Below are 23637 nucleotides of genomic sequence, written 5' to 3'. Positions count from 1 at the left end.
GGTTCAATGAAAATAAATCTCCTGTAGTCTTTTGGTTCCTTTTTCCTTCTTCTTCAGTTCTTTCTGCAAACTCATCAACTTTCAAATGTGCACTTTCTATGATTTTGTGAGTAGACAAATTCAAACATCTATATGCTTTACTCTTGCAAGAATATCCCAAAAATATTCCTTCATCACCTTTCACATCAAATTTTCCTTTTCTAAATTCTTTCAAAATGTAACATTTGCTTCCAAATACTTTTAGGTAACTTACATTGGGTTTGTAGCCATATCATAACTCATAGGGGTTTTTGAATGAGTCCTTCTTTAGCTATACTCAGTTCAAGGTATGAACTATAGTGTTGATAGCTTCCTTCTAATATTTGATAGCAATGCTCTTTTCAATCATTAAGGTTCTTGAATAGTCCATGATAGATTTGTTCCTTCTTTCAACTATTCCATTTTGTTTAGGAGTTCCAGGTGCTGAAACTTGCCTTTTGATTCCTCTTTTAATGCAAACATTATTTAACTCATGTGAAATGAATTCACCACCTCTGTCTGACCTCAAGCATTTTAGTCTTTTTCCTGTTTCCTTCTCTACTCTAGCCAAACACCATTTGAACTTCTCAAATTCTTCTCACTTCTCTCTTAGGTACATGACAGTCATCATTCTTGAGTAATCATGAACAAAAAGAATGAAGAATTTTTCACCAGTATAGCTTTCAATTCCAGTAGGTCCACACAAATCAGTATGCACAATTTTTAAAACTTCTTCAGACTAATAATTCTTACTTTTAAAGCTAGTCTTTCCCATCTTGCCAATTTGACAATTCTTGCATAAACCAATCTTAGGTTTCTTTATGTTAGGAATGCCTCTTACTTTCTTGAATTTACTTATTTTTACCAAGTTATCAAAGTTCACATGACACAACCTGCTAAGCCATAACCAACTTTCTTCAACTTGACCAATAAAACATGAACATTTACCAAGTTCAAGATAAAACAAGTTACCTTTTTTTTGAGTGCCTAAACCAATCAGCTTTCCTTTGCCATCTAGTAGTCTTGCTTTTCCATGCATGAATTCCACTTTGAATCCATTATTGAGTAGTTGTGTCACACTCAACAGATTGTGTTTTAGTCCTTCTACCCAATATGCATTATCACATACAAGTTCTTTGGTTAGTGAGATTCTTCCTTTTCCTTTTATGCAACAAGGTTCTTACAAACCTTACACTGCCACCATCATAGGCTTCAAAATGTTCAAGCTTAGTTTTATCACCAATCATGTGATGAGAACAACCACTATCTATAATCCATGTATCATTTTTTATCACATGAAAAATAAGTTCCATTTCCTTATCATTATCAGACTCATCCTTTACAACAATGTAAACAATTTCATCTTCTTCTTCATCATCAGAATCATTAGAATCCTTAACCATGAAACATGTTTTCTTACCTTTGTTTTGGAATGACTTGAAGTCTTTCTTGCCATTGCACTTGTGACCTTTCTTGTCATCCTTGTTCTGCTTGTTTGGGCACCTAGCAGCAATATGTCCAATTTCTTCACAAGGAAAATAGATTAGAGGAGCCTTACCTTTGTATTTCCATTTGCCTCTTGAATATTTCCTTGCTAGCAGAGCTTCAACCATCTCAAGATCACTAGCCCTATTAGGAGCCAACCCTATTAAAGGTTACAAAACACATTATTAGGTGTGATCCTATTAGAGGATTTAATCACCTTGTTAGGAGTGGACTTGCTAGAGGTCTTTAGAACAATTCAACTGAACTATCCACTTTGTTAGAGGATTTACAAAATGGTTGTTAAACCAACTCTGTTAAGAGATTTAGAAAATATTGCTACAATGGTGAGAAAGTAAAAATAAGTGACCTGAATGAGATGCAATTGAAATTTGCTGATACAGATCTCTACTTTTCTTCAATGGATCCTAGCTAATCAAATACAACTCTGCTTCTCCTTCAAGGATATCTAATCCTTCTTCAAAATTTGATTACACTTCCTTTTCACACAATTAGCTCATTACATACTCGTTCCTTACAATTAGAATCCACAACTTGACCTTTTATTTATACAATACAAATTGTCAAGTTGACTCAGTTATAGGTTATATTTACCAATAAACCATACATCAGTCAGCTACAAATATTACATTAAAAAAATAAACTTTATTTCCCAAAATAATGAAATCCTTCATTGGCTGACCCTGCTCGGTAAATAATGCTCCAGAAATAATTTCCTAAGTTAACCATCTCAACTCGGTTAACACTGCAAATTATGCAAAATTCTTTGGCTATTGAGTGAACTTGGTAAGAACTAAATTTCCTTCGTTGACCATGAGAGCTTGGTAAGAACTGTTCTGTACCATAATTTCTTTTGATGACTGAGTGAGCTCGATAGACACTGAATTTCTTTTGGTAACCTTAAAAGCTCGGTAACAACTATTTGCACAAGGTAAAGTCTGAGAATGCTTGGTAGACACTGTAAACCTTCTTGCAAACCTTCTGAGCTCGATAGAGTCTGATTGATAACTGATGTGACATTTGTGTAACATCAAAGACAACACACAATTAAAAAATTATATCCAACACTTTAGACTATCCCAAATCTACTTATATTTATTCTAATCTTCTAAGAAATGTTTCCTTTGTGAAATCCTTAGTGCATGACATTACTAGCTGGATCATCTAAGCTACTTGCTTGAATGGTGGTGTCAAAATTTTCAAGACCTTCCATATAACATCATCTTCTTCCTTAGTTCCACCATGAGACCAAATTATTATAAAAATTTCCAATATTCTACCAATATAACTTCTTATAGATTCATCTTCCATCATTTTAGCATCTTGAAATGCACACATCCAATACTGCAATCTCATTCTCTTTGCATGTTCATCACCTTCAAAAGTAGATTCTAATTCTTTCATAATTTTATAAGATGTTTCAAGTGACTTTACCTGAATATATTCATTATCTAGAAATGATGTTAGTAGAGATTCTCTTTTTGTCATGTTACACATGAATAGATCTCTTGCATCTTCACTACATCCTTCTAGATTTTCTTCTTCAATGATTGCCTTCTTACTTTTGGTAAAGATGAAATATCCTAGACCTATGCACAAAAGATGAGTCCTCATATTTTCCTTCCAACTATCATAGTTGGCCCCACCAAATCTAGGACTATCCTTTATGAGAAGATTCACCATCAATCTCCCAAAATTGTTAAGCTTATCCTTTAAGGACCTCATACTCCAATACCAATTATTAGAATATATAGTCCACTAATATAAGTAAGAGGAAGAGAGGAGGGGCTGAATCAATTATCCAACTATTGTCACAATTATCAACCTTAAAAAAATTAACCATATGAGTAATATAAATAAAAAATACAACAAGATATTGATACACAATAATGCCAACTATGTTAACTAGGGAAACCCTTGATCAGAGGGAAAACCCCAATGGGGATAGTACCCACAATATGATGTACTAATATAAATATTGCTTGGTAGACGATGGACCCTATTAAGAGTCTATGAATATATTCAATATATATGAGTCCCTTTTAGGAGACTTTGAATTCCTATTAGGAGTTGTGCCAACCCTGTTAAGAGTTGTGGAAGATAGCTAGACCCACTGTCCAAATAGCTTCAAGGGAAAGACCAATGAACCCACTATCTAAATGATCTCTATATTATTCCTTACATAATAATAGAATTGTACTATACTATTCCTTCCTCTTTCTTTGTCTTGTCAACTAGACTTTTGGGTCAGTGCAAGAAGTTGAGTCTTACTTTTGGCCAAAAAGTGAAAGTGTTTTTCCTATTTTTGAAATATTTTGTCAATTGATGCCAAAATTTGAGCCATTTAGATATTTAATATACAAAACTTTAGAAATAAAAATTGTAGTGCTTGGGATTTTCTTTTTGAATATGTAATTTATTTGTATACCCATATAATAGATATTTTTTTAGCATGAATCTTTAAAAACCACTTTTTCAAAATGCCTATTTCAGGACCATACCATGCTTGTGTATGAACACCATAATTTGAGACAACTAAATGAAAATTTTCAAATCCTTTTAAGCAAAGTTACCTGACACACCAAAGATTGATGAGAATATTTTTCTTGAATTTTTTAATGAATATTTTTTATTACTAATTTTTAATTAGCTATAAAGGTAAATTTTAAAACCTCTCATGTACAGACAACACAATTTGACCAAAGTTTCACTCCTTTCAATTTTTTTTAAAGCTTCAAAAGAATTGAGTGTAGATTGATGACATATAAAATAATTTAAGAAAAATCATAAAATACAAAAGTTATTAGTGAACATCACTATTTTACATTTAAGTACCACCTTTGATTAAAAAATAATACAAAAATAGTAAATAAACTCATAGCACTATAAAATTTATATTTTTAAAATCAAGATAGTGAGAGCTCTAATGGGTTTTTGTTTCATAAAAAAATTTGATCAAGAAGACCCTTTGGAAATTATGGAAAGGCATGAATTTGTCAGTTCAATGCCTTAGCCAAATCTTGAGAGGCCTAGGCATAGGCTTGGCCTCACCAAGCCTATCCCAAACCAAAATCTGAGGCAGGAAAAAAAATTCTGCCTCATGTTGTAAGAAATGGGCACCCATTATTTGAAATTCAAAAAATTGGTACCCGTTTTGAAAAATTAAAAGTGGCATGTGAAATCCCCCCAAAACTAAAAAAAATTAATTTTTTAGAAACGGGTACCCATTTTTTACTTTTCAAAAATAGGTACCCAAATTTTAAAAAATGGGTACTCGCTTTTTACTTTTAAAAAATGATTACCCATTTCTAAAAAATTGAATTTTTTATTTTTTGAGAAATGGGTACCCATTTTTTGAAATTAAAAAGTGGGTACCCAATTTTTAAAAAAATAGGTGCCCATTTTTTAAATTTAGGGTCAGGTACCTAAGCCAGAAATGGGTGCCCATTTTTTAAAATTGAGTACCCTTTTCTAAGAGGTCTCATTCCATGAAATTGTGACCCAACTTTGTGCATTCACCCTTCTACTCCTTCTGATCTTGTAACCAAATCAAAAAACCCACATCCAATAATCCCTTAGATAACTTACATGCATTTAGTAAGCACTCTACTCCTTTTCTCACTTTTCACTTCATATAATGATCATAACATCTTTCCTTTATACCATATCTTTATAATAATTCCTTGAGTCAGCCTTGAGGCTTTCCTCATTAATTATAATAAGATAATTAATTAATTACAAATATAATAGCACTATTGGCTCATAGTATATACAAAGCTTCACATGTTTTATGCTAGGGTTTGCCCACTCACTGACATCACCACATGACTATCCTCTATTACTACCTAATTGCACATCTTCTCACTATATCTTAGATGTAATCTAGTGAACAAACATTAGTAACTACTTTCCCAATACTCTGTCTCAAAAGTACTATCTATAAATAAGGTATAACTTCCATACATATTCAACCTAGACTTTACGCACTTGACCATGTCATCAAGACATTGTGTCAAACATGTCCGTGACTATACATTACCAGATAATCAAACCATTCTCTGTACCATTAAGATCTCTATTTGCTTCTCATCTAGTCTTTATAGAAACCATGCTAAGCTGACATCAATTAAAAACACAATCATGAATGCAACATGTTAATACTCTCCAATGCTTATGATACTCCCCTAATGTAGTATCATCAACATTCATGCTAACAAAACACATAAAATAAATAAATAAACGTGAGAAAAAAATATGGACTTGTTATTCTTGCCACAAATGCAAAATTATAGAATTTAGATTTACAATATGCTAACCCACATAGGCACCTTCATTATAGTAATCTGCAAGACAAAGCTGCAAACTACAACCCAGAGTTGTCCTAGACAATGTTTGGGCATTTCCTAAATAGACAATTTTATGCCATCTGGAAAGGTTCTAGACATTTAGACTTAATACTTAGGGTTGACATACTCTAAAAATATATATAAAGTTGACCAAATACATTTTTGAAATTTATTTTTGATGTTTTGGTCTACCCAAATTCATAAGACCATAACTCTCGAACTATTGCTCTAATTGGTTATTTTAACCATGTTTCAAAAACCTTAGCTCCTAATCTACATGCTTGAATCTTTTCAAGTGCCCATTAGTCAAGTTTTTAGACCTCATCAGGGTACTCTAAGGCCTCAAATGATGACCCTAAAGTTTATTTACCAAAAATCCATGAATACACATGATATGGAATTGAGCTTCTACTGGTAGACTAATATATCCAAGATGAATATCCACACTTGAAATTAGGACATTTTGAGATCGTATGACAAACTTACTAAAGATAGTAAGTTCCTAGAAATATTAATCCCCTATCTACTAGTACTTATTAAAATAGTAAAGGCTGAAAATAAAAATATTTTTGGGTGATGCAAGATTGCTCTTATAGCCAAGATGCTCCTCTTTAAAATTAGGACATTTTGAGCTCAAATGACAAATTTAGTAAAGATAGTAAGTTCCTAGAAATAGTAACCCCCTGTCTACTAGTCCTTATTATAATAGTAAAAGATGGTTTTTTTTTTTTGGGTAGTGCATGATTGCTCTTACACCATTGATGCTCTTGCATTGGACATCCAAGGTAATTTGAGAAGTGACCCTTATTGGAATCATGAATGCTGATGATACTTCTATGGGGGAGTATTGTAGAAACATGATCATGATAATATGTTACATTCATGACTATGTTTTTCATTGATGTCAACATTACCATTTTTTATGGTATCTAATGTAAGAATAATGGTAAAGATCAAGTTGTTAAAGATAGATAATTGAGTACTTTCACTAAGAGAGGTTATAATGAGATAATAATAAGTATCTAGTATATGTAGCTAACCTCACAAGAATAAGTTATTAAGTGTGGAAGAATTTTAGTGAAGACTATTTTGAGATGGAGTTTATAGAAGCATGTTTTGGTAAACTTGTTATATCTCTTAGTAGATTTGTTATTATGAGAAGTCAAAATTAAAGATGTGTAGAAGACATGTTGGAGATGATGTGGCTAAGCTCACTTGTCATAATGTTACATATACAAAAATTTATTCAAGTTACAAGGAGAAAGATTAATGTTATCGCTAAGTGTAACATGTTCTTAATGAGGTCCTGTAATAATTAATTGAGAAAGTGTTGTAGCCAACTCAGGGAATTATTTTATGGATTCAGTATAAAAGAAATACATTTTCATTTGTTATGTATAGATTGAATATGTGATGTATGAATGATTACAAGAAGCAAAAAGAGTAGAATGCAAAGATAAGAAGAGTACAAAGAAGTTGGAGAGAACTTCATTGCTGAGGTTTTATTGTGAGATCCAAAGTTTGTGACTCGATCGACAAGGTCTGATAGTAATTGGTCTGGTTGATAGGAAAAAAGGAAAGAAATTAAAGTATAGTACAGACAATTATTCTATAAGGAATAGCTGAAAGATTAATTGGATAGTGAACTTAGGGGTCTTGTCCCAAAAGCTATTTGGATAGTGGGTCTTTTTGCCTTATACAACTCCTAACAAGGTTGGCACAAATCATAATAGGTATTCAAAGTCTCCTAGCAAGGACTTATATGTAATAAATGTTGTAATAGACTCCTAACAAGGTCCATCCTCTAACAAGAAATATTTATATTAGTACATAATCTTATGGACATCATTCCCACTGGGCTTTTCCCTTTGATAAAGGGTTTCCCTAGTTAACATATATGGTGTAATTATGTATGTGCATCTTAGTTTGGTTGTTGTTTACTTTGATTTATTGGTTAAGATTAATTAAGGTTGATAAATGTTTTAATTGGATAACTAAATCACCCCACCCCTCTTAGTTATTTTAGTGGACTATTGTTTGTAACAATTGGTATCAGAGCTTCAGATCATTAAAGATAAAGTTTAACAACTTTGGGAAATCCATGGAAAACATATTCAAAAAGGATAGTTTGAAGTTCGATGGGAAAAATCATGATAGCTAGAAGGAAAAGATGAAGACACATCTACTATGATGGGTCTAGGATATTGGATCTTGACAAAATCAAAAAATACAATTATTGCTAAAATATTGTTAGAGTCGCCAATAGTGGCATGTTGTGATGGTTAAGTTGTTGTGTTGTTATCCTTGCCATCCAGGTTCAAATCTCATAGGGATGAGGTCCCCTATTTGTGGCCTCACTGGTTCATAGCTCCAAGTCAAAGCATTTAATTGTGGTACTGGTGGGCGTGTCACGCCAGCGCTACCGGTCACGTTAAAAAGTTTACCAGGCGCATTTTAAAAAATAAAAAAAAATAAAAAAAAATATATTGTTGGAGACTTGTACTGAGGATGAGAGATAACTTTTCATGAGTGGCATGAGAGCTAGAGAAGTACTATTTTCTACACTTTCTAAAATTGAGTACAACCAGGTAAAATCACTTGATACTTCTCATAAGATTTAGAAATATTTGGAAAATAGTTGCGAAGGTGATGAACATATGTAGGTAGGATATTATAAATTATTGTAGATATCAGATCTCAAGGAGGAACCAAGGAATATGATGAGGTTGTCTAGAAGATATTGAAGAGCTTAACACCACCTTTTAAGCAAATAGTTCAAATGATACAGTTGTTGATCTCTTGTACCAAAGATTTTACAAAGGAAATAGTACTTGGGAGACTTAAAGTAGTTGAGAATGAGCTTGATAGTATGGAGAATTGACCAAAATAGAAATAGCTTTTAGCACCCTAAATATTTGACCTAGTTTATCAAGGAGCACAAGTGCTAGAGGAGACTTTGCTAGTAGTAGCAAATCTGATGAGGAAAGAAACATAGAAGAAGGAGTAGCCATTCTGGTAAGAAGAGAAAAGGATGGTAAGAATTTTTTTAAAATGTTGAGCTTGTAATGATTTTGGTCATTATGCATCTAAGTGTCCTGAAAGAGAGAAAAACTATAAAGGAAAGTTCAAACCTAGAAGATATAGAGAGTGTTTGTATGCAAATAAAGAAAATGATTCCAATGAAAAAGTAATAAGCTCTAGTGATGATGAAATAGGATTTGTGGCTATTAAAGAAGAAATTCCTAAAAATGGCTTTGGTATTATAGGTTGAAAAAAAATTTGATTGGATAATTGATTGCATAATTGATAATGGTTGTTCACATCATATTATTGGTGATATGAATAGGTTTTTTGACTTCAAAAGTCATGATGGAGGCATTGTTAAAATTGGAAACAATGCAACATGACATGTTAAAGGTATTATATCTATAATTCTTGATGGTAAGACTAATGCTGAGGATGTATATTTTGTTAATGGATTGAAACATAATCTTCTAAGTGTTGGACAACTAGTGGATAAAGGTTATCAATTATAGTTCACAAAGAAGATGCACATGATCAGAGACAAAGATGGAAAGATAATTGGAATAGGAATTGGATCTAGAGGTAATACATTTCAGCTAAATCCATCTAAAATGACATGTTTGGTTGCTAAGGTAGATGATAGTTGGTTATGGCATAAGAGATTTTGTCATATACACTTTGAATACATTATGAAAACTAGTAGCATGGTTGCAGTTAGAGATTTTCATAAGATTTTTAAGCCTACTAACACAATTTTCAAGGAGTGCATATTGGCAAAGCATACCAAAACTTATTTTCCCAACAAGAATTTTACTACTATAGCAAAGTTGGAGATTGTACATATAGATCTTATTTTTCCTATGAAGATTAAAGGATTCTATGGTGAAAGGTATTTCATGATTTTAATTGATGATTTTTCGAGAATGACGAAGGTCGCATTTCTTAAAGAAAAATCTAAAGCATTTGATAAATTCAAGACATTCAAGAATAGAGTCGAGAATGAATCAAGTATGAAGATTTAATATTTAAGATCAGATAGAGGAGGAAAGTTTACTTCAAATGAGTTTAACATCTTTTGTGAAGCTAATGGAAACAAAAGACAATTATCAGCTCTGATAACCCCTAAATCAAATGGCATTATAGAGATAAGAAATAGGTTAGTAACAGAAGCAACAAGAGCTATGTTAGTTGAGAATTATGTATCCAAGATGTTTTGGAGAGAAGCTATGAATACAACAGTTGACACTATGAATAGAGTGCAAGTTAGGAAAGACACAAAAAAGAGCCCTTATGAACTATGGTTTGGTCACTCACATATAGTTAATTATTTTAGAATTTTTGGTAGAAAATGTTATATCAAAAGAGATGACGATGTTGGTAAATTTGATGCTAGAGGTGATGAAGGTATGTTTCTTGGCTATTCATTGAAAAATAGAGCTTATATATGTTATAATATGAGAACTAAGACTATTATTGAGAGTGAAAATGTAAGAGTTGATGAGAAATTTAGGATAGAAGAAAGAGTAGTTGATTACAGTTATGATGATGAAAATGTTGTTACTAAACTAAGGAATGATGAAGTATTCTTTGATACTAACAATGATTTGCATTATGAAGGAGAGAAAATAAATGAATAAATCTTGGAATCATCAATAGAGCTAAGAGTTAAAATAAAAACTCCTACTTTTGATAAGATTATGACCAAGAATCATCCACCAGAGTAGATCATTGGAAGAAAATATAAAGGTGTGATGACAAGAACCAGAATCAATGAAGAACTATGTCTAATATCTCAAGTTGAACCAAAGAATGTAGATAAAGCATGTAAAGATGACTATTGGAAGCAAGATATGAAAGAAGAATTGGATCAGATAGTGAAGAATGTGACATAGGAATTGGTCCCTACACTAGAAGACAAGAATGTGATAGGAACAAATTGGGTATTTAGGAACAAGATGAATTAACAAGGTGAAGTTGTAAGGAACAAAGAAAGATTGTGTGTAAAGGTTACACACAACAAGAAGGAATAGACTTATTGGATACAATTGATTAATTGTGTATTGTCTTTAATATTACAAAAATATCATATCAGTTGATAGTCAGTGCATGCTGAGTTCACTTGGTCAATGAAGACAATTTTCTTTATCTACTGAGTGTTCCTGATTCTTCTTTGTACAAAAGGTAGTATCTACCGAGCTCACTCAGGCATTAAAGGAATTTATGCAAAAAAGAGTGTTAACTGAGCTCACTTAGTTAACAAAGGAAAAATTGAACAGAGCTAATATTAACTGATTTCACTTGGTTACTAAAGGAATTTTGTAAGTTCATAGTGTAAACCGAGCTCCTATTGGTTAACACATGAAATCACTTCAAAATTAGTTTCTACTGAGCTGAGTCGGCTACCAAAGGATTTTCTTATTTTGGCATGTAAAGCTTGATTACTCTACATATTGATTCTAGCTGACTATGGTAATGAATATTGGTTATTCTAATTTTTATTTTAGCCAACTTAATAATCTAGAATGTATAAGTAAAAGGCCAATTTGTGATTTCAAAGTATGCAAGTTGAATGAATTGGAAGAGATAAGAAGAGAGGAAGTGAACTTGAAGGATAAGAAGTTATCCTTGTTGAGAAAAAAAGTGTTATTCGATCAGGAAGGATCAAGCATAAGCTAGAATAGAGATCTGTAATTAGTAATTCAATTGCATCACAATCAAGTCAATTTCATTGTTACTCTCTAACCATTGTAGCAATGATCTAAAATCTCTTAATAGAGTTGGTTTAACAACCATTTGTAAATCCTCTAACAAGGTGGAAATTCCATTGAATTGTTTCAAGACCTTTTACAAGGCCACTCCTAATAGGGTGATTAAATCCTTTAATAGGGTCACACCTAATAGTGTGTTTTGTAACCTTTAATAGGGTTGGCTCCTAATAGGGCTCACTTCAGAAGAGTGAAAAATAGTAACTAGTTACATTTGATGGTTTTTCCCAAATTTAATTTCCACATTAAATCCTAGTGTCATATGTGTTCATGTTATTTCTTTCATGCTTGCAATTAAATTAATGACAACATCTTAAGATCTGCTAAGTTAAAAACATTCTGCATTTATCGAGTTACTTCAATTTCTGTATGCTTATCGAGTATCAGCAGTAATCAATTTTATCAATCTGAATTTTATTCAATATCTAAGGGATCTATGATTTATTTTATTAGTAATTGATTCACCATTCCCCTCTTAGTTACTCATCTTATATTTCCAACAATTGGTATCAGATCTTTTGGTGCTTGCAAAGAAGGTATCAAGGACCTAAGTTAAAGATTAGGATGTCTTACAAAAGAGAGATTTCAAAGTTGAATAGAGACAACTTTGCAGCATGGCAAGGACTTATGAGGCTTCATTTGGCTACCATTAGTGATTCAAGCTACAAATATCTTGATGAAGAATACAAAACTCTCACTAGAACATTATAAGTTGAAGACATTGCTAAGAAAAAGAACCATAACATCATGATGATTGATATTGCATCTAGTCTTAGTTATGTCAAATTTGATGAGGTCAAAGATTGTAAAACTAATTTTGATATGTGGAACAAACTAAAAGAAATCTATGGAGGAGATGAAAATGTAAGAAGAGCCAAAGCAGAAAGCCTTCAAGGATTATTTGATCAAATGAGAACAAGAGATGATGAAAACATTGCAAAATATGTAGAAAGAATTAGGGCCAGTATCAGTGCAATCAGAGCATCTAGAGGATAAATCAAAGAGGAAACTATTGTAAGAAAAATACTCAAAACTCTACTTCCCATCTATGAAATTAGAGTGTCTACTATTCAAGAAAAAAGATGTGATCCAAATAAAAAGATAGGCTTGGATGCCGTAGTAGGAAGATTGACATATTTTGAGCTAGACAACTTGGACAACTATGTTCCTACTTCCAAGAATATTGAGTCTGCATTTGAAGAAAAAATCTCACACAAAGAAAAGGGAAAGAAAGTAAAAGACAATCAATCAAGAAGTGAAGAAGAAACTAAAGAAAGTTATGATAGTGATCTTGAAATTGTTGAAGCCATACTTGCAAAGAAATATTCTAGGAGCAGAGGGAAGTACAAAGGTAAAATTCCTCTAATCTATTTTTCTTGTGAAGAAATTGGTCATATTGCTGCTAGGTGTCCAAACAAAGAAAGCAAGGAAGAGAAGAAAAGCCACAAGTACAAAGGCAAGAAGGAATTCAAAGGTCACAAATCCTACAAAGACAAAGGTAAGAAAACTTGTTTTATGGCTAAAGATTCTGATCACAGTGAAGATGAAATAGTGTATATTGATGAATTTGATGATGAAGGAGACAAGATGACACTTGTCTCTCATGTTAGAAAAATGATACTTGGATCATAGATAGTGGATGTTCTCACCATGTCTAGAGATAAAACTAAGTTTGAACATTTTGAACACTATGATGGAGGCAGTGTAAGGTTTGGAAACAATGAACCTTGTTTCATAAAAGGAAAAGGTTGTATCTCATTAACCAATAAAATTGTATGTGACAATGCTTATTTGGTTGAATGACTAAAAGTATAATTTATTGATTTTGGCATAGTTGAACAACATTGGATTCAAGGTAGAGTTCATGAATGGTTAAGGCAAGACTACTAGATAACAAATAAAATTTGATTGGATTAGGCAAACAAACAAAACGTAACCTATTTTATCTTGATGTTGGTGATTTCTCATGTTTTATTGCTCAAGTAGAAGAAAGCTAATTATGGCATATAATACTATGTCATGTAAGCTTTGATAATATAGTTAAGATAAGTAAACTCAAAAGAGTAAGAGGTATCTTGAGTTTGAAGAAACCTGATGTTGGATTATGCAAAAATTGCCAAATTGGTAAAATGGGAAAGACTAGTTTTAAGAGAAAAAACTATCAGTCAGAAGATGTCTTGGAAATTGTGCATATTGATTTATGTGGACCCATTGGAATAGGAATTTATAGTGGAGAAATTTTTTCATTCTTTTTGTTGATGACTATTCTAGAATGATGATTGTTATGTATCTGAAAGAAAAATCAAAAGCTTTTGAAAAATTCAAATGGTATTTGGCTAGAGCAGAAAAAGAAACTAGAATATGATTGAAATGCTTAAGAATAGATAGAGGTGATGAATTCATCTCAAATTAATTCAACAATTTTTTCATTGAAAGAGGAATCAAAAGACAAGTATCAACCCCTGGTACTCCTAAGTAGAATGGAATAGCTGAAAGAAGAAACAATTCCATCATGGATTGTGCAAGGACACTAATGATTGAGAAGAATGTTATAATCAAATACTAGAAGGAAGCTATCAACATTGCAATTCATACTTTGAGCTGAGTTTAGTTGAAGAAGGACTCAAACAAAACTCCCTATGAACTATGGTATGGATACAAAACCAATGTAAGTCACTTGAAATTATTTGGTAGCAAATGTTATATCTTGAAAGAATCTAGAAAAGAAAAATTTGATGGAAAAGGTGATGAAGGTATATTTCTATGATATTCTTGCTGATGTAAATCATACAAATGTCTAAATTTGTCCACTCACAAAATTATAGAAAGTGCACATGTGAGAATTGATGAGTTTGCAAAAAAGAGTGAAGAAGAAAGCAAAAAAGAACTAGAAGATTACAAAAGATTTGTTTACTATGAACCTAATACATTCCCAAACATATTTGACAAAAAGGAGACTTCATCTCCCAAGCTCTCCAAGTCTCCAATAGTTATTAAGTTGTAGGAAGTGCAAACCAAGTCATAGGGACCTGAGTCACATTCAAATTCTATCGAGTTAACTGAGTCTGAACGACCTGAGCCATAGATAGAAGGACTTAAGCCTGAAGTTGAGATTCAAAATGACGACATTACAATTCATTCAAAAGTCAAAGAACTTATATTGGCTAAATATGTTAGAAGGCATCATCACCTGATCAGATCAGTAGAGACAAGTTAGATGGAACAATGAAAAGAAGAAAACTAAAAGGTACATGTTTATTTTCTGAATTTGAACCTAGAAGTGTTAAAGATGCACTAGAAAATGAAAGTTGGATTGAGGCTATGAATGAAAAAATAGAATAGATAGAAAATAATAAAACTTGGACTCTTGTTCCTAGGCCAAAAGATAAAAATGTGATTGGTACAAAATAAGTATTTAGAAATAAGTTGAATGAAGATGGAAAAGTGTAAAGAAACAAAGAAAGATTGGTATGTAAAGGCTATTCTCAAGAAGAAGGTATTGATTATGGAAAAAAAATTTTCCCTATTGTAAGATTAGAAGGTGTTAGGACTTTATTGGCATATACAACACATAGAGGATTCAAAGTATATCAGATGGATGTTAAATTTGCATTCTTGAATGGAATTCTTGACGAGGAAGTATACATTGAACAACCATAAGGTTTTGTTGATCCTAACAAAAGAGACATGGTCTAAAAATTACACAAAGCACTATATGGTCTAAATCAAGCTCCTAGAGCCTAGTATGAAAAATTACATAACTATTTATTATAGATTGGTTTTCAAAGAACAAATGATAATAGTAGTATATATGTTAAGGAAGGACTAGATAAGAAGATTGTGTTGGCAGAAATATTTGTGGATGATACTCTATTTATAGGAAATGATGACTTATGCAAAGCATTTTTAGAGAAAATAAATAAAAAATTTGAGATGTCCATGTATGGTTAAATAAAATCCTTTGTTGGATTGTAGATACAATAGAAAAAAATTGGTATCTATATCACTCAATCTAAGTATATCAAAGATATACTCAAGCAGTTTGGAATGGAGGATTCAAAACCAGTTGGAACCCCCATGTATACTAGACTTAAGCTTACCAAAGTTGATGAATCCAAAGAAGTAGATTAGACTTTATACAGATCAATGATTGGGAAATTATAGTATGTAGTAAATACAAGGCCTTATATTGCCTTAGTAGTTGGGATAGTGGCAAGATTCTCAGCAAAACTCAGAGAAAACCACATGATGGCAATAAAAAGAATCTTGAGATATCTGAAAGGTACTAAAAACTATTGCTTATGGTACAAACTTGGAGGCAATCTTGACTTAAAAGTATTTATTGATGCTGATTGGGCAGGAAATCTTGATGACAGAAAAAGCACTAGTGGTGGAGCATTCTTTCTTGGTAAAATGGTGGTATCTTAGACAAGCAAGAAGCAAAACTACCCATCTCAATCCACAGTAGAAGAAAAATATGTGGCTGCAACAGTGAATTTCTCTAACATTGTTTGGTTTTAAACAATTGTTGGAAGAAAAGAAGGTTGAAATGAAAGAGCCAATAGTCATGTATTATGATAACACCAGTGCAATCAACATATCAAAGAATCCAGTGATGCATTCCAAAACAAAGCACATTGCTATAAAATATCACTTTGTAAGAGAATTAGTAAAGACAAAGAAAACAGATTGGAATATGTGCATGCAAAAGAACAAATTGTAGATATATTCACCAAGCCATTACCTAAGGATGCATTTTTGTATCTAAGAGGTAAGCTAGGGGTCATTCCCCTATTTGAAGCTCACTAAATAAAGTTTAGTGATGCATCAATAGGCACTAAGTTGATCAATCACTTGATGCAGTATTGACAAGGACATATTACAAATAAATCTATACTCAAGGTACATTGACACTAATTAGAGTTATTGTCTTTGGCATGTGTTGTCAAAGAGGGATAAGTTGACTGTCATATCACCTTTCTAAAATTTTATAATTCCAAGAAGGAGAAGTTAAGTAGTTCCTTCATAGAGGGAGAAAATGATAAGAGAATTTTTTTGTGTAAAATCAAAGAGGGAGAAATTTTTTGACAGAGGGAGTCTTGTTCTCAAATTTTCATTGTGCTATAACATATTGTGTTGCCATCAATTCCAAAGAGGGGGAATTTTGGATACAATTGATTAATTGTGTGTTGTCTTTAATGTTACATGAATGTTATATCAATTGATAGTTAGTGCATGCCAAGCTCACTTGGTTAGTGAAGACAGTTTTCCTTGTCTACCAAGTGTTCCTGAGTTTGCTCTATATAGAAGGTAGTATCTATTGAGCTCACTTGGGCATCAAAGGAATTTATGTAGAAAAGAGTGTTAACTAAGCTCATTCAGTTAATAAAGGAATAGAGCTAGAGCTAGTATTACTCGAGTTTACTTGGTTACCAAAATAATTTTGTAAGTTTGTAGTGTAAACCAAGCTCCTGTTGGTTAACACAAGAAATCACTTTAGAATTAGTTTCTACTGAGCTGGGTTGGCTACCAAAGGATTTTCTTATTTTGGCATGTGAAGCTTGATTACTTTACCTATTGATTCTATCTAACTATGGTAATGAATATTGGTTATTCTAATTTGTATTTGAGCCGACTTGACAATTTGGAAGGTACAAGTAAAAGGTCAATTTGTTGGAAGAGATAAGTAGAGAGGAAGCAAACTTGAAGGATAAGTAGGTATCCTTATTAAGCAGAAAAGTGTTATTGGATCAAGAAGGATCAAGCATAAGCTAGAGCAAAGATCTATAATTAGCAATATAGTTGCATCATAATTAGGTCAATTTCATTGTTACTCTCTAACCATTGTAGTAGTGATCTAAAATCTCTTAATAGTGTTAGTTTAATAGCCATTTGTAAATCCTCTAACAAGATGGAAATTCCATCAAATTTTTTCAAGACCTCTTACAAGACCACTCCTAACAGGGTGATTAAATCCTTTAATAAGGTCACACCTAACAATGTATTTTGTAACCTTTAATAGGGTTGGCTCCTAACAAGCCTCACTTCAAAAGAGTGAAAAATAGCAACTAGTTACATTTTGTGGTTTTTCCCAAATTGGGTTTCCATGTTAAATCCTTGTGTCATATGTGTTCATGTTATTTATTTCATGCTTGCAATTAAATTACTAACAACATCTTAAGATCTGCTAAGTTAAACACATTCTGCATTTACCAAGTAACAATAATTTTTTAATGCTTACCGAGCATTAGTAGTAATAAATTTTATCAGTCTAAGTTTTATTTGACATCTAAGATATCTAGGATTTATTTTAGTAGTAACTGATTCACCCCTTCCCTCTCAGTTACTCCTCTTATATTTCCAACATAGACTATGATGAAACCTATGCTCCTGTGGCAAGAATAAAAATAGTAAGGTTATTCTTAGTCTATGTAGCACATAAAAAATTCAAAGTGTATCAAATGAATGTCAAGTTAGCAATTTTGAATGGAGAACTTAAAGAAGAGGTATACATAAAGAAACCTAAAGGTTTTCCCTTAACAAATGACAAGGACTTAGTATGTAGATTGAAGAAAGCATTGTATGGCTGTTGGAAATCTAATTGAAAAAATCATTGTGAGTAGAAGATTGAAGATCAAAGAGGAGATTGTTGTTAAAAGAATGTTTTCAATCATTGTTTTTCATTGATGTCAAACTTGCTATGTGTAGGAATGCCATTTACTTATAAGATCCAAGTATTATCACTTAGTTGATTGATGAAGAGGATTTGATCAAAAATATGTAACAAGAGAACCTAAGGGAAAGATTGAGTTATGATGTTGTAATGAAGTGCAAGGATTAGTTAATACAATGGTTAAATGATGTATTGATAACATACTCAAAGATACAGAGGTTGGTCACACTTAGAAACATTAGAAGTATAAGTTGTAACAAGGTTGATTGCAAAGCTTAAAATAAGTTCATTAGTGGGTGCCAAGCAAGCTAGTTGAAGCTGAGAAAATTCTTAGTTGGAGCTGAGCAAAAGGAAATTCTAGTGTGTGCCAGGTGATCTTCAGGAGTCAAGTGAAGTTCAAGTGTTGAGAAAAGTATCATTTGTCGAGCATCAGTAAAAATGTAGTTGATGCTGAGTAATATAGTATGTGTCGAGCACCAATATTTCAATAGTGCCAAGCTACTACATTATTTTGAATGATGAATATTTGCCAAACTGAGCCAACAAAGTTGTTGCCTTGAATTTTGTGAGCTAGTTGGAGAGGATAAGGATGATGAGCTAGTGTCACAAAATTCTATGTAAATAGTTTTTGGGCAAATTTAAAAGGATTATTCAAGAAGTTTCTAGAGGAAACAAAATATGAGTTAGATACAATGAATCCTACCTAATCCATATGAATTGAAATTAAAGGAAGGAAGAATCAAGTTGGAAAGGAACTCCAAGAATTATATTTAAGGAGTCACAAACCAAGAAGAAAATGCTGGTGCTTTTGTTAAAGTGCCAAATTGTGAAGTGGTTAGAAGGGTGTCAAGGAGAAGGCATCTAGGAGAAGGAAGAGCACAGAACCTCTACTACCACATGTGGTCAAGAAGAGATGATTGCATTGGTATAGTAAGCATGGAGACTCAAGGAGACTAAGCTTGAAAGGAGGGAAAGCTATCAGAGTTGTAGAGACTGAAAGCCAGGCAATGTATGAGCAGAGAAGTGATCTAAGATTTGCAAGTTAAGTTGTATGTTGTAATCAGGTCAAAAATTTTCTAATACTCTCTAGAAATTGTATTAGATATAGAAATCCTATGGACTTAAGTTGGCCTAACAACCATTTGTAAATCCTTTAAGAGGGTGGCATTCCAAGTGAATGTTCTAAAGTCCTCTAACCAAGCCCACTTCTAATAGGGTGGATAAATCCTCTAACAAGGTCACATTTAATAGTGTGTTGTAAGCCTTTAATAGGGTAGGCTTTTCATAGGGCATCACTTCAAAAGAGTGAGAATTGAGTAGCATGTTACTGGTGGTTTTTTCCAAATTGGGTTTCCATGTAAATCACTGTGTTATGTGTTGATCTTTTATGTGTTATGCTTGGATGTTGATTTACAATAACTTGTTGAATAGGAATATTAAATTTTGGATGAATGAATGGTTGAATGGGCTCACTACACTTAGTGAAAAAGTTTGAATAGGACATTTGGACCTTGAATAATTAATTCACACCCCCCCCCCCCCCCCCCCCCACAGTTATTCTAAACATTTCTAACTTGGTATGCAAGGTTTGACGAGAATTTGACAAATCTTGGATTTAGAAAAGGTATGTAAGATAGTAATCTATATTAGAAATAAATAGATGATGGATTGCTTATTTTGGTAATATTTGTTGATGATATGATATTTAGAGGAGATGATGATGAAAGTGATAATTTTATAGAAGAAATGAAGAAGGAATTTGAAATGATCATGATAGGAGAAATGAAATACTTCCTAGTATTATAGATTATGTAGGACAAAGAAGGAATTTTTATTTCTTAGACTAAGTATTTGAAATATCTACTAAAAATGTTTGTCTTGGAAACATAGTTTGAAAACCTACGGTAACTGGACACGAGTTATATACAAAGGATAAGACACTCACTATTGAGTAGAAGTACAGATCTATGATTGGAGGGTTGCAATATCTGACTCACACAAGGTTGGATATAAAAAATGTATTTGGAATTGTTGCAAGATTTCAAGCCGATGCCAGAGAAGCACATTATTTAGTAGTCAAAAGGATATTTAGATACCTTAAAGGAACACTAGAGTTGAGATTGTGGTATGATAGATTTAATGATTTCACTTTATACGAATATACTAATGCTAATTGGGTAGATAGTATGGATGAAAAAAAGAGCACCAATGGTGGAGCCTTCTTTCTTGGAGGAAGATTATTTTATTGGTTAAGAAAGAAGTAGGATTGTATCTCAGAGTATAGTAGGAGTAGAATATGTTGTAGAAGAAAACAATTGTAATCAAGTTGTTTGGATGATGTAGATGTTGAAGGATATAAGGATATGATTTAGTGAACTTGTTGTCATACATTGTGATAACATAAGCATAATGGACATGTCTAAGAGTCCAATATTGCATTCTAAGACTAAACACATTTATATCAAGTATCACATGTTGAGAGAGAAAGTTGCAAAAAAGAAAATTAGATTGGAATATGTTAGCACCAAAGAGAAGATCGTATATATTTTCACCAAGACTCTTCCCAAAGAGACTTTTAAGTATTTACGAGGTATGCTAGGGGTTATGCCCCTTCCTACAATAGAGTAGATGATGCAAGAGTGAATTAGTCTAGTGTAACATAGCAATATTATTTTTTTGGACTAAATGTTGATGCTTCCTATATGGGGGAGTATCTATGATGGATAGAGTCATATAGGACCCAGTGTCTTTTGACACTTGAGCAAGTTAGAGATAGTTGTTGTAGAGATTGATGGTTATTGAAACCTTTGACATTGATGTCAAAGGGGGAGAGGTTATAGAATGAAAAATAGTTTGATATAGAGTACATTGAAGGGAGATATTATAGTTGATATAGAGCACATTGAGGTATATCAATGGGGGAGAATGATTGATGAAGAGGATTTGAAAAGAAAGATTAATGGTCTTTTACAATTGGTATTTTTGGAACTAGATGTTTTTCATCTATGTTTCCATCAATGCCAAAGGGGGATATTTTTGGAACCATAAATGTTTATGATTCTTGTATGGAGGAGTATTATAGAAAAATTATTAGATCATTGTGATAATTTGCTACATTCATGACAATGTTTGTCATTGATGTTAATAGAAAAGTTTTCTATGGTATCTGAAAAAATAATAGCAATAAAGATAAAGTTGGTATGAAAATATAGTTGAGTACTTTCACTAAGAGATGTTATAGAGAGATAATACTAAGTGTAAGCATAAGTTATTAAGTTTGGAAGAAGTTATGCAAGTTTTGGTGAAGATTGTTCTAAGATAGAGTTTGCATAAGCATGTCCTGGTAGACTTGTTGTATCTCTTTGTAGAGTTGTTATTCTAAGAAGTTGAAGTTAAAGATGTGTAGAAGACATGTTGGAGATGACATGGCTAAGCTCGCTCATCATAATGTTACATGTATGAAAAATTATTCAAGTTACAAAGTGAAAGATTAATGTTATCACTAAGTGTAATGTGTTCTTAATGATGTCCTATAATAATTAATTGAGAAGCTGTAGTAGTTGACTTAGGGAATTGTTTTATGGATTAGATATAAAGGAAGGACATTTTTCTTTTTTTATGTATGGATTGACTATGTGATGTGTGAATGATTGCAAGAAGCAAAAAGAGCAGAATGTGAAGTTAAGCAGAGTATAGCAAAGTTGGAGAGAACTTCATTGTTGAGGTTTTATTGTGAGATCCAAAGTTTGGTATTTGAATTTGAAGTTCATGATCTAGTATACAGGGTTTAACAATGATTGGTTTGGTTGATAGGATAGAGGAAATAAATTAAAGTATAGTACAAACAATTATTCTACAAGGAATAGTTGAAAGATCAGTTGGATAGTGAGTTTAGTGGTCTTGCCCCAAAAGTTGTTTGGACAGTAGGTCCTTCTACCTTCTAGAACTCCTTATAGGGCTAGAATCTCCTAGCAAGGATTCAAAGTCTTCTAATAGGGACTTACATGTATTAAATGTTGTAATAGGCTCCTAACATGGCCCATCCTCTATCAAGGAATATTTTTATTAGTACAACATTTTGTGGACATCATTCTCACTAGGGTGTTCCCTCTGATCAAGAGTTTCCCTAGTTAACATGTCTAGTGTAATTGTGTATGTGCATCTGAGTATGGTTTATGTTTATTTTAATTGATTGGTTAAGATTAATTAAGGTTTATAAATGTTTTAATTGGATAACTAATTCACCCCCACCTCTTAGTTATCTTGGTGGACTATTGTTTCTAACAACCCCATCATGTCTTAGGTGTTTAGAGGAAAACCAAGATGGTTAACCTCCTCCCTTGCTAACCATGATGAATCCTCTACTAGAATCCCTTTTTTTTCTAACCAGGTACTCTTCATAAGTTATTTTCCTTGTACTTTTTCCAACATTATTGTCAAGTATCTTCTCAATCTGCTTTGTCCTTGAACTTGCTACTGGAATAATCCACTACACATCTACAACTTCATCTCCATCACCTTCTTCATAATATGATGTCAAATCTAAAATGTTGAATAGGAAAAATATTTAATTTAGTAGACAACTCCACTTCATATGCATTTCCAGAATCATGCCTTTTCACTATCTTGCACAGTCCAAACTTGTTCATCTTCAATGTATTATATGTACCCATTAGAAAATGCCCCTTTCTTAAATGAACCATAACTTCATCTCCAATCTAAAATTCTTTATACATCCTTTTTAGATCTTCCTTAGCTTTATACTATGTATTCATCTTTATAATGTTCTTTCTCACCTATTCATGGATGTTCTTCAAATGTTCAACAAAATCTTCTACTTCAATACTATTTATCTCTCCTTTATCCAACTGCCTCAATTTAGAAACATTTTTGGGACTACTCCCATATAAAATCTAGAATGGTGATTTACTAGCACTCTTATTGACAAAATTATTATATGAAAACTCTACCTATGGTAAAATCAGATCCCATCCTTTTGGTTTGTCTCCAACCAAACATCTCTGCAAATTTCTTAAAATATGATTCTCATCTATCGGTCTATGGATGATGTAATGAAATGAATCTCAAATCTGTCTTCAATTTCTTCTATGATGTATTCCAGAAATACCCAAAAATTTTGGTATCTCAATCTAAAGCTATACTCTTTTGTAGTCCATGTAGTCTCACCACTTCTTTGAAAAACAATTCAGCCACATGAATAACATCACTAGTCTTCTTGAAAAGAATAAAATGTGCCATCTTTGAGAACCTTTGAATCATCACAAAAATAGAATCATGCCTTCACTAT

The sequence above is a fragment of the Cupressus sempervirens genome, chromosome 3 (genome assembly GCF_028749045.1).
Source record: "Cupressus sempervirens isolate cs-2001-9-10 chromosome 3, ASM2874904v1, whole genome shotgun sequence".
Taxonomy (NCBI): Eukaryota; Viridiplantae; Streptophyta; class Pinopsida; order Cupressales; family Cupressaceae; genus Cupressus; species Cupressus sempervirens.
The sequence above is the reverse complement of the archived record's forward strand: the minus strand, read 5'-3'. Positions refer to the sequence as shown.